The sequence below is a fragment of the Xenopus laevis genome, chromosome 3S (assembly GCF_017654675.1).
Source record: "Xenopus laevis strain J_2021 chromosome 3S, Xenopus_laevis_v10.1, whole genome shotgun sequence".
Lineage (NCBI taxonomy): Eukaryota > Metazoa > Chordata > Amphibia > Anura > Pipidae > Xenopus > Xenopus laevis.
Window position 1 is genome coordinate 107,424,504 of NC_054376.1, and position 11,554 is coordinate 107,436,057.

Consider the following 11,554-nt stretch of genomic DNA (forward strand, 5'->3'; position numbering starts at 1 on the left):
ATATATTTCTACTCAGGCATAAATAGGCTTTAACGTCTGTTTTGTTTATTCTAGCTGAATCTGGTTTATTCGCCTAATATATTAAAATATGCAGCTATTTGCAAGGATTATAATAAAAATATTTAAGCAACATGAAATGCTTTCTGAATGTATTATCCATAAGGCTTTTGGTAAACAAAAGAAAATCCAGTTTTTTTGAACAAAGAAACCATCTCCAAACTCTTTGGGCAGATCATGAGTAATGCCCTGAATTTGGGCTGTCTGATATCCATCTGCCAAGAATGCCTTTAATATGGAACTTCTCACCCACTAAAGTTGTGCCTTGTAATATTAACATTTAGCATCATTGTGATCAGGTCTGGATAGACAGGCCAATTTGTCTGAATAGTGTCTTTAAATATTTTGTTCTGCTCTGAAAATACTACCTGCAATGATGCTCATATTGTATGACAAAATGCTGCGTTGAGGGAAAAAACATTAAGGGGCAGATTTCTCAAGGGTCGGATTGAAAATTAGGATTTTTAAATTTTTCAAATTTCGAGTTTATTTTGGTGTAATTTGACTAGGGGATAGTCCAAATTCGATTTGAGTTAAAAAAAAAATATGAAATTCGAATTCCGTAATTTATCATTAACTGTCCCTTTAATCATTTGATTTTGACTATTCACCATCTAAAACCTGCCAAATTGGTGTTTTAGCTTATGGCATGTACTTAATTTGGAGTCGTTTGGTGGACTTTTGAAAAACATATTTTTTTGGTGAAAAAACTCGAATCGAATTTGATTTGAATTAGATTCAAGTTTGCAGGTCGATCCTATTCGCCCAAATTTTAAAAATTCCAATTGTTTTTAAAAATGTTTCAATTAGTTGTTTTTTTTCGAATTTTGAGATCGTTTTTATAAACTCCCATAAACTCTAAATTCGACCCTTGATAAATATGCCTCTAATAATTGTGTTCGTAATGTGCAATTTGCTCTTTTAAATATAAAAGCACCAAACTCATTTTAATTGCACATATAGTCGCATAGAGTGGCATCCAATATATATATATATATATATATATATATATATATATATATATATATATATATATATATATATATTGTGGGAGTTCACTCGCTGGTAGGGCTGCAAAAGAGGCGACTTCACACACCAGGATCGGTTTAAGGGCTTCCTGCCCGCGTTTATTTTCCAGCGGCTGCAGAAATTTCCCCTCGCAGGGGGAAGGTAACCGAAACACAGCAGTTCAACAGAAAAAATCCAACCTTCTGGTTCACAAAATAAATGCTTTGCTTTCTCTCCTGAAGCTGAGCAATACCAGCAGTTTGTCTCACACACATTCAGCACTGCTGCTCAGCATCAGGTGTACTAAATAGGCCTAGGGCCTCTTGAAAACCTGGCCTACGGATTTGGGAATCCGCCCCACCCTACTCTTGCGGGTTCCCAGTAAGACCAGTCCCGGATCATCAATTACAAAAACCTTGCAGAGAGACATAGTGTCACCTCAGTAACAATATCTGAGAATCCGTGGCCCAACATACATTCCATCAATCACTTTTCCCCAGGAAACTGGGGACCTTTTTGTCACCATACCACATATCCCCCCCCTCTGCTCAAGCCCGTAGGGCTGAGCACAGTATGCCACCAATGCATGTACCCTGGAGAGAGCATCTGCATTCCCTTGCATCTTTCCAGGTCTATGTTCTACTGAGAACTTGAAATTTTGAAGGGACAAGAACCATCTGGTGACCCTGGCGTTCTTTTCCCTATTTTGGGCCATCCATTTAAGTGGGGCATGGTCAGTGACAAGTTTGAACTGCCTCCCTAACAGATAGTATCTCAAGCTCTCCAGTGCCCACTTGATGGCCAGGCACTCTCTCTCTCTACAATGGTATACCTGCATTCAGCGGGGGTTAGCTTCCTGCTTAGGTATGCTACTGGGTGTTCTTCCCCATTCACTACTTGTGACAGAACAGCCCCTAACCCAACTTCAGAAGCATCATTCTGTACAAGAAACTCTTTCTTTAAGTCAGGAGCTATCAGCACAGGGTATCTGCACAGGGATGCCTACAAGTTTAGAAAGGCTTCCTCTGCCTCTGGGGTCCATGTAACTGTTCCAGCTTTACTCCCTTTTGTGAGGTCAGTAAGCGGGGCTGCTAGGGTGGCAAAATTGGGGACAAACCTCCTGTAATATCCCACTATCCCAAGAAAGGCCCTCACTTGCTTCTTGGATTTGGGCCGGGGCCACTCCTGAATTCCCTCAATTTTGGACACCTGTGGCTTGACTACCCCCCTTCCAATAACATACCCCAAATAGCGGGCCTCTTCTAACCCCATTGCACACTTTTTGGGATTTGCTGTCAGACCTGCCTTCCAAATAGAGTCAAGGACCGCTTGTACCCGGGGCAAATGACTTTCCCAATCTGGGCTAAAGATAACCACATCATCCAGGTAAGCTGAAGCATATCCTCGATGTGGTTTGAGAATGCGGTCCATCATTCTCTGGAACGTTGCTGGAGCCCCATGTAAGCCAAACGGTAAGCGTTTATGTTGCCACTGCCCCTCAGGAGTGGAAAACGCAGTCTTCTCTTTGGCCCCTTCAGTGAGGGGTACCTGCCAGTACCCTTTGGTAAGATCTAGGGTGGTAATGTAGCGGGCCTGCCCTAGCCTTTCTATCAATTCGTCAACCCGGGGCATTGGATATGCATCAAACTTGCTGACCTCATTTAACTTTCTGAAGTCATTGCAAAATCGGATGCTACCATCCGGTTTTGGGATAAGGACAATGGGGCTGGACCATTCACTATGGGACTCCTCAATTACATCCAGCTCCAACATCCTTCTAATTTCCTCTGTCACTGCCTGGCGTCGTGCCTTGGGTATCCTATAAGGTTTGACTTTAACCCCAGGTCCAGTTATAATGTCATGTTTAATAATATCAGTAAGCCCAGGCTGGTCTGAGAATATTTGTCTATTCCGGATCAGAAATTCTTTCATCTCCTGCTTCTGACTGTTAGTGAGGGTCTCAGCCACTTTTACCTCAGGCACCTGTGGGATCTTTACCTCTACAACTGCAGGACAGGCAGACAGCGATTCCCTATCCTTCTAGGGCTTAATTAAGTTAACATGGTAGAGCTGCTCTTTTTTCCGCTTGTCTGGTTGGGACACTTTATAATTAACATCCCCTACGCGTTCTATAATCTCATAGGGGCCTTGCCATTTAGCCAGGAACTTACTTTCCACCGTAGGAATCAGGACTAACACCCTGTCCCCAGGATGGAAAGTTCGGACACGAGCCGATCTATTATATATGCGTCTTTGAGCTTGCTGGGCCTGAAGCATATGTTCTCTCACAAGGGGCATTACCTTTGCAAGACGGTCCTGCATGTCTGCAACATGCTCTACCACACTTTTGTTTGGGGTGGCTTCAGACTCCCATGTCTCCTTTGCCACGTCCAACAGCCCTCGTGGGTGGCGGCCATACAACAACTCAAAGGGTGAAAACCCTGTAGAGGCCTGTGGGACTTCTCTAATGGCAAACATGAGATATGGAAGTAAACAATCCCAGTTCCTCCCATCTTTATCCACCACTTTTTTTAACATCCCCTTAAGGGTCTTGTTGAACCTTTCCACCAACCCGTCAGTTTGGGGATGATAGACAGATGTGCGTAACTGTTTTATTTGGAGAAACCTGCACAATTCCTTCATCACCCTAGACATGAAGGGAGTCCCCTGATCTGTAAGGATCTATTTTGGAATTCCTGTGCGGGTGAACATGTGGAACAGCTCTCGAGCTATGGTCTTTGAAGAGGTGTTCCTTAAGGGGACAGCCTCTGTATACCGAGTGGCGTGGTCCATGACTACCAAAATATACTGATGCCCCCTAGCAGATTTTATTAGTGGCCCTACCAAGTCCATGGCAAAACGATCAAATGGGATTTCGATTACGGGTAAGGGAACTAATGGGCTGCGAAAATGGGGCATTGGGGCCGATTTCTGACACTCAAGGCATGATTCACAATAGTTCTTCACATCTGCATGTACCCCCGGCCAAAAAAACCTCTGTAGCATTCGGTCTTTGGTTTTCTCATACGCTAGGTGGCCACCTAGTGGATGAGAATGGGCCAGATTGAGAACTGTTCTCCTATATGGCTGTGGGACCACTAGCTGTTCCACAATCTCTCCTCGAACCTTATCCACATGGTAAAGCAAGTCATTTTGTACAGCAAGGTGGGGAAATACACAATCTACCCCAGGATTTTCGGGGTTCCCATTTTTAACCTTGACATTTTCCCAAGCTTTAGTGAGTGTCGGGTCCCTTAGCTGGGCAGTTCCGAAGTTATCCCGGGAGACCTCTAGCTCAGGCATGCTAGGTTCCTCAATGGTCTCCGCAGTTACCTCAGATTCACCAGCTAATACAGCTAAGGGAAACAACTCACTATCTTCCAACCCATCCTCGGTACCACTTACAATAACACCTGACATGGGTGGTTCTGTTTTCTCTCCCCCAGACACTCTATTGTCCTTAACAGTTTCTATAGAAGTATCCAGTTCAATAGGGTGGGGTGTCACCTCACCATGCTCAAAACTTTTCTCAGTCTCTGGAGCTTGCTCCTGGCACAGTTCACGAAATAAGGGAAAGTCTCTGCCCAAAATTACACTGTGCAAGAGTATGGGAGACACTGCCACTTCATGGCACACAGTCCCTGCGGGGGTCACAAAAGTCACTAAGGCTGTGGGGTATTTCTTACAGTCCCCATGTACACACACCACTCCTACTTGACGCTGCGTTAAAGGACAGTCCTTCAGGAGTTGGGTGTTTACCAGTGTGACTAAGCTACCTGTGTCTAATAGTGCATTCACAGTGCGCTTACCAATCTGGACGACACAAGTTGGTACATCAGGATCCGCAACGAGACCTGGTCGAGCGAACAGAGACAACTTCCCCTCCGTTCCACACTCCATGGGTTCTGGATCAGCTGGGCAGTTGGCGGCAATATGTCCCCACTCTCTGCACCTCCAGCACTGGGGAGCTCCTCGGGTCTGGCGGGGGCTGTCTCCACGGGGTCTTCTTCTTGTCGAGTCTAGACGTGGATTACCGGGGTCCTCTGGGCTGAGGTTTTCCACTGTAGCCGACTTCTTGGATCGGTCCACTGCAGGAGTCCTCTTCGAGGTGGGCACCGCCCGCGTAGTGAAGTCCTCAGCGGCAAGGTATCGCTCCACCAGTTCCACCAACTGGTCTGCTGTATTTGGGTCGGCTTGGTTTACCCACCGGCGTAATTCAGGTGGAAGCGCTCTCCGATATCGGTCCATTGTGACCCTTTCCACAATCTGAGGCGCGGAAAGCAAGTCCGCCTGCAGCCAGCGTTTCACAAGGTTAATGAGATCATACATCTGGGAGCGGGGTGATCCTTTAACCTTAAATTCCCAACTGTGGACCCGCTGTGCCCTCACAGAGGTGGTTATTCCCAGTCTCCGCAGGATTTCAGACTTCAGCTTGTCATAGTCCCTTGCGTCCTCGGAGGACAGGTCATAAAAAGCTTTCTGGGAATCCCCCACTAGTAGTGGTGCAACAATCATTGCCCATTGCTCCCTCGACCAGGCTTGCTGCTCCGCCGTCCTCTCAAAGGTACAGAGGAAGGCCTCCACATCATCCTGCCCAGTCATTCTCCACAGGAGGTGGCTGCCCGGGATGGAGCGTGGCACTCCGGGGACTAGGGCAGCATCCCCAGAGACCCTGGCTGTCAGTTGTTTTACCACCTCAATTTGCAGCTGCCGATCTTTCTCTGCAGCCTGCGCCAGTGCAGTGATCTGGGCCTCCAACAGACGATTTGCCTCCTGCTGGGTGGCTTTACACTGCTGCTGTAGCAACTGGCTCTCCTGGTGGGCCTTCTGTAAAGTTGCAGTGCACTGCAGCAAAGCCTTGAGGACATCCTCCATTTCACAACTTTTAAGTGCACTGTCTCTTTAAATCCCACTTATAAGCTATACACAATACCCACAGGAGACTTACCGTGGTTAGGCAACTTCCGTGTGTGGCAATCGCTGCCTGCATACGAAACACCAATTGTGGGGGTTCACTCGCTGGTAGGCTGCAAAAGAGGCGACTTCACACACCAGGATCGGTTTAAGGGCTTCCTGCTTCCTATTTTCCAGCGGCTGCAGAAATTTCCCCTCGCAGGGGGAAGGTAACCGAAACACAGCAGTTCAACAGAAAAAAATCCAACCTTCTGGTTCACAAAATAAATGCTTTGCTTTCTCTCCTGAAGCTGAGCAATACCAGCAGTTTGTCTCACACACATTCAGCACTGCTGCTCAGCATCAGGTGTACTAAATAGGCCTAGGGCCTCTTGAAAACCTGGCCTACGGATTTGGGAATCCGCCCCACCCTACTCTTGCGGGTTCCCAGTAAGACCAGTCCCGGATCATCAATTACAAAAACCTTGCAGAGAGACATAGTGTTTCTCTGCTAAGAGCACTACTGGTCTCACCTCAGTAACAATATCTGAGAATCCGTGGCCCAACATACATTCCATCAATCACTTTTCCCCAGGAAACTGGGGACCTTTTTGTCACCATACCACAATATATCTCTCTCTCTCTCTCTCTCTCTCTCTCTCTCTCTCTCTCTCTCTCTCTATATATATAAATATATAAAGCAATATCCTTTATATGGTGATGGTGAAGCCTCTTTTCTACCTCTCTACCCTTTGTACTTCCTAAATAAGTACAAAGGGGCTAAGGATATTTAATACCTTATTTCTGAATAGCTGAAAACTCCTAATTAACAACAAAATTAAAACATTTAAAAATTATATTTCCCTTTTAAAAATGGCAAAATAGGGAGAAAGGCAGAATCGTGCAAACAGTGTTGGGATCTGGCCAAATCCTGAATCAAATAATTGACGGTATGTATACCTACTTTTAAGTGTACTCAACAAAAAGGTTATTTTTTAACAATTATTTGTTGATTTTGAGTTTTTTTTAATTAAATTCACAGCAATTAAGCAAAGTAGTCAAAACAAAATAAAGAAGGTTGATCATACTCACACAAACTGATGGTTTAAGGCTTTACATTCCAAATTCCAGTTTGTGCAATTACATGATTGTTATTGTTATGGATATTATATTTTATATGTGTGAAAGAATTTTAAATTTTAGCTGACGTGTTGCCTGTTGGGATTAAGCATAAAAAACAACATTTTACCTTGGTACTGGTTTTCCTAATTAGGTTCCACAGTTGAATCCAATACAGAGGTACATCATATTTGCATTGTAAAAACATTTGTACTATGGCTCTTGGATTCGCTTGCTGGCATCGCTATACCCAGATTATCCTCTACAAATGTTTATAAAAACCTGAGATCTTGGCATTCTTTCACTGAATGTTATTATAAAGGCAGCAGAGCTCAGCCATTGACATTTATTTCACAGTAATAATCAAAATATGCAAATCGTCTGAAGAGAAATATATTTTGACACTTAAGACAGAAATTGGGAATAGACAGAATAAATATTATACAACAGTATTTGAGATGCAATGAAACAACAAGAGTAGACCATGCAAAAAGACCTGCTTATGTTGTACGCTGCTCCAGGCTGCTTATTTGGCAGTGACAAGGCTTTAGTTGGACCAGTGGTGCAGAAGACCATATGCCTCATTTACAACCTACAGTAAATGGGTGAAGTCATTGTGCAAACTTAAGTCATGCATTAAAGGCATGTGTGTCCCAAGTGGAACGTTGGGACACACTTCTGCTAAGTTTTGGTCATCACCTTTGTTATCCACCCTGACACCTGTAGTGATTTTCAATAGGGACATTGTTCTTGTGTGCAAACAATCATGCACTGATGTAATTTTGATGACATGCACTGGAAATAACTGAATCCCGACAACTGCGATCAAGTACAAGCACAATTGTGCACAGTTTAATTTATCAGACAAAAACGTCATCAAGCACATCTCCCCCTCGCTATGACAATTATGCTTGAATTATGTGAGTATAAATGCAGGATGAATTGCATTCCAATTTGCACCATGGATACTGTGCTCATGATAATTTCTGGTATTTACAGCTATGTTCTACCAAAGGTCAAATACATTTCTTGAAAAGTCCTACTACACCTTAACATTATTTCTGAGCTTTACAGAGGGATACTAACAATGTGCTGAAATGCTGAGTACTTGGGGGACAGCCTTTTTTTTATACCGAAATTGAGTGCTACTTACAATATTACCTGTTTGGTATCAGGTGCCTCTAGATGTACGGCCCCAAAAACTGCCAAGGGCCCAAAACCAGTATCCATGAACAAAAAAACAATGGCACATCCGATGCTTGTGAAACCAGCTGTGGGTTTATTTATTTAGCTCATAATAATGGCTCATTATTATGAGCTAAATAAATAAACCCACAACTGGCTTCACAAGCATTGGATGTGCCAGTGGTGTTTTGTTTGTGGAGCCTTTTTTTATATGACCATTTTAGAATATGAGGTTACAAAACAATTTTGGTTAAAGTGGTTAAATAACTGCAAAGTACAGCAACTATTAGTACAATCTTTAATCATACAATAGTAGTTAAAATGTATTAAGACCGAGCATACTGAGAACAATGGAACCTCATTGTAAATAAGTTAACTTAACCTGTTGGATCAACATTTCTTTGGATCAGACTACAGTCATTTTGTGCTGCAGCGAGGATTCTTTTTTCCTTTCTTAAATGTCCTTTCTAAAAATATGATTCTTGGTGTTCTTTTGTATGATCTTGTATTGCAATTTACAGTGACAAGAAAGCAGTAATATTACATATCAGCAGGTAAAGTGGGATTTGTGTAGAAGCATCTTATTAGTCTTGTGTGATTGAGACCATTTCTGTCAATACAAGTAAAGCTTTTTTTTCTAATTGCTTCAGAAATTGGTATCATGTTTTTCAAAAGGTATTCTGATTTAGTAAGGTTAATGGTAGGGGTTTTAGTAATATAGCAGAGGGTGATATCACATACTGTGTAATTGGACCCTGTTGAGCATCTTGGTGGCTAATCTAACTGTTCTGATTATACATTTGTAGGGATGTGAAAATGTAGACACACTTACACATTATTGACAAGCACATCCCTAGTAATATGTCCTAATGGGGACCTTGTGCTTATGTAACCCCTGTAGTTCTCACAGTGTACACTAGATGGCACTGTGCAGTAGTATAAAGGTTTTGTGAACCATGAGGTCTGGGTCCATTTCTGTAGCCCAACCAAGCAGGCTGGAAGGGAATGGGTATTGTGATCCTAGGAGCATTGGCCCTAGTAAATAGATTAGCATACTCTGTCATAGATCACTCTAGGAGTGATAGTTAGCTTAGGTAGTTGAGAAGCTCAAAGCTCCGAAGAGGAGACATTAGAGGGATTAAGATCCCCGGGTACTAATAGCCCAGAAGTAGGGACAAAGTGTTAAGACTAGGGATGATAGGAATTCCCCTAGAAGCCGACTAAAGAGTTCCTGAAAGCTGGCTGTACCTTTCACATTACTGCCACCTCTGCTGACATGAACCCTTGCCTGTAGGGATCCAGCCCAATGCATGCTGCTGTAAGTATTTGCTTCCTTTATGCTATCTGATTGTTCTGAATACTCCTTTGTGGATCGGTGCTATTGTTAATAAATATACCGTTCTGGTTAAGCATTAAAGAACTACTGGCGCAGCATGAACTGCACCTGTTTTCAACATCGAGCAAATGAGTACTGCAAGATAGTGATGGGCGAATTTGTGCCGTTTCGCTTTGCCGAAAAATTCGTGAAATTCGCGAAACGGCGTTGTGAGTCGCCGAAAGAGATTTTTTTTAAAAAAAAGCCGAACATCTGGAGAGGGGGTCTGGCCCGGTGGGGGCCCATGAGGGTCAGGGCCCACCGTGTTTTTTCCCGGTGTTCCGCCAGGCCAGTCTGACCCTGGGCAGAGACATATGCTGCTATATTGGGAGATTAGTCACTCAGCGACAGATCAGTTCTTCTTCAGGCAACTAATGTCCCCGAACTGCCTTCCCGCTGGCTAGAATGTAAATCACCGGCGAGATGCCACTCGGATTGCTTTGGCTTACTGAAGTCGCCCGAAGTTTCCTTGTGAGGCAACTTAGGGCGACTTCGGATAACAAAGCATTCCGAGTGCCATCCCACTGGCGATTTACATTCTAGCAGGCAATATAGCAGCATGTGTCTCTGCCCTGTTTCCAACTCCAGCTGCAGGGACAAAGATCATGGAGCCAGATTTAAACATATAAACTGGGATTCTATTTGGAGGATTATTTTGCTGTAGCCACTGGTTCTGCAGAGTTGGAGAAAGTTTGTATTAAACAATACAAAAACTATAAAATCCACATTAGTTTACATGACAACACAGGACCCAGTGCAGTCTGCCTATTCTGATTATTAATCAGTCTTGCTGTATCGGCTTCTGGCAGATGTTATTTGACTTTAATAATTTATGATAATCCCTAAGCAGCAGCCCAGACCACACTGAACATGTGCACAGTCTTGGTTTTGCAAAGATGTTTAACAGGGATGGGCGAATTTGACCCGTTTCGTTTCGCCAAAAATTCGCCGCCGGTGAAATGTCGCAGACGCCCATTAAAGTCTCCATGCAAGTCTATGGGCGTCATTTTTTCGGCGAAACGAGGCGAAAAAATTCGCCCATCCCTAATGTTTAACAAAGTTACAACATGATAACCCCCTGTGGCCAGATTTGAAAGCATAAATCATGTGTTTAATTAGGCTTCTGGTGCAGTAAGTTCAAATTTATGTTAAGTAGACAAAATACAGCATTTCTAGCCTTATTCTAGTTTAGACAAAATTGGGGGATTGTGGAAGCACTCATAAGGCTAAATCAAAATATATTTAAGTATAATGGAAGTGCTACTTACAATGCACTTCCCTGGGTCCCTGTCTCATAAGTAATTCAGTATAAATGCAAGTGCATGTGCTTACAAAACAGGGGTTTTTTAGTTACAAAGTTATGATCATAAAGTTGAAAAGCCACCATACCACGTCAAGGTAAACCCCATATGGCGGTCCCTAACTTGTTTGTTCTCAGGTCATAATATAAAAAGACAATTCTCTGCATAATAGCATTACCTGTTTTCAGTGTATGTTGAACATTGGTTTCAATCTGAAGGCTGAATCCTCCCCCGCCCATAAGGGCTTTTAAGAGAGAGCAATTGCCCAAACCAACGCCCATATTTAAAAGCATAGGACCACCATTAGTATATAGGGGTGGGTATGGGGTGCTATTAAAAACCACATGAAGCTAAGCCACAGCTTCAGGCTAATACAATATACAAAATTGGGGGATTGTGGAAGCACTCATAAGGCTTTTCAATTTTATGATCATAACTTTGGTAACTAAAAACCCCTGTTTTGTAAACATGCACTTGCATTTATACTGAATTATTTATGAGACAGGGGCCCAGGGAAGTGCATTGTAAGTAGCACTTCCATTATATTTAAATATATTTTGATTTAGCCTTGAGTGCTTCCACAATTTCCCTCTAATTTATTCTATTTTAGACTTTA

At 43.2% G+C, this 11,554-nt stretch overlaps 1 protein-coding gene across 2 annotated transcripts in view; it reads right to left on the reverse strand.

The window, feature by feature from the left end:
• Nucleotides 1-11,154, reverse strand: part of sh3rf2.S (SH3 domain containing ring finger 2 S homeolog) — a 119,614-nt gene extending 108,460 nt beyond the window's left edge. Inside the window, exon 1 of one of the 2 annotated variants that reach the window (XM_041587602.1) lies at nt 11,117-11,154. The gene's annotated coding sequence lies outside the window, so the exon portion shown is untranslated. 2 annotated transcript variants of the gene reach the window in all.
• Between the last annotated feature and the right edge of the window lie 400 nt (nt 11,155-11,554).